Consider the following 944-nt stretch of genomic DNA (forward strand, 5'->3'; position numbering starts at 1 on the left):
TTTTGTTCATTATTAATTTGCTTGTTAATTTTTGTACAACCTCTGCCAGCTTTTTTTTTCGAAGAAAAAATTTGGACCAAAAGAAAGTTTATGATAAGGCATGTATCACCCTACTACACAGAGTTTTACGCTTAAGTCGTAGAACAGAGGTAGTGTGGTGTTACGGACCTCTAAACAGTAAAATATATACATAATAGTGGAAAAGATAATATACTAGGAGCCTTGAAAAACGGGTAAAACAAAATCGCAAAATAAAAAGCGCAACGCTCAGAAAAGGATTACTTGCGTGCTAAAAAACCTAATAGGAACATGATAAAACAATAAACGAAAGGATAAAGAAAAGCCAAGGAACAGCATAACTAGACCCTGACTCAGCCTGCAAATAACGTAATACCTTACTATCTCAGTCTTATGACTTAAGCATAATACTAAGTATGGTAGGGTGTTACATTGCTGCTGCTGTCTGACGCAGAGACAAAAACTCAATCAAATCAACAGGAATCCGTCTGAACTAATGGAGTGTGTTTACGTCATAGAGTGGCATAATTAGCATGGATTAATTTATTCTTAATTATGCTAACAATTGAATTAGATTTTTTGTTGGGATTGGGCTCTTATTTTTTTCAAGTGGTCTGTATTGAAAATGTGTATACTTAATCTATGCAATTTTGGCATAAGACTTTTTAATAATAATAATATAATTTAATTTTTAAATATTCAAAAATTAAAATATTAGAATTTAATTTTTCATGTTAATAATGAATTAAATTATATTAAAAAATTAAAATATTATTATCTGATATACTTTATTTTGTTTGTATAAAATATGCTATCGTAATTAAAGTTAAATTATATTCAGAAATTAAAATTTTAGAATTTAATTTTTCATGTTAATAATGAATTAAATTATATTCAGAAATTAAAATATTATTATCTGATATGAT

This window comes from Arachis ipaensis, chromosome B08 (assembly GCF_000816755.2).
Source record: "Arachis ipaensis cultivar K30076 chromosome B08, Araip1.1, whole genome shotgun sequence".
In the NCBI taxonomy this organism is placed as follows: Eukaryota; Viridiplantae; Streptophyta; class Magnoliopsida; order Fabales; family Fabaceae; genus Arachis; species Arachis ipaensis.